The sequence below is a fragment of the Eimeria mitis genome, genomic scaffold (assembly GCF_000499745.2).
Source record: "Eimeria mitis Houghton genomic scaffold, Emh_scaff1124, whole genome shotgun sequence".
Classification (NCBI taxonomy): domain Eukaryota; phylum Apicomplexa; class Conoidasida; order Eucoccidiorida; family Eimeriidae; genus Eimeria; species Eimeria mitis.
Window position 1 is genome coordinate 6,129 of NW_013567733.1, and position 261 is coordinate 6,389.

A 261-nucleotide genomic window follows, 5' to 3' on the forward strand; every position below is an offset into this window, starting at 1 on the left:
GCAGCAGCAGCAGCAGCAGCAGCAGCAGCAGCAGCAGGTGCAGCAGCAGCAGCAACAGTAGCAGCAGCACAAGCAGCAACAGTAGCAGCAGCACTAGTAGTGATAGCAGCAACAGCAGCAGCAGCATCACCAGAGGCAGCAGCAAACACACAAAAAGAAATACACGCAAGCATAAGAGCAGCAGCAGCAGCAGCAGCAGCAATAGCAGCAGCAATAGCAGCAGCAATAGCAGCAGCAATAGCAGCAGCAATAGCAGCAGCA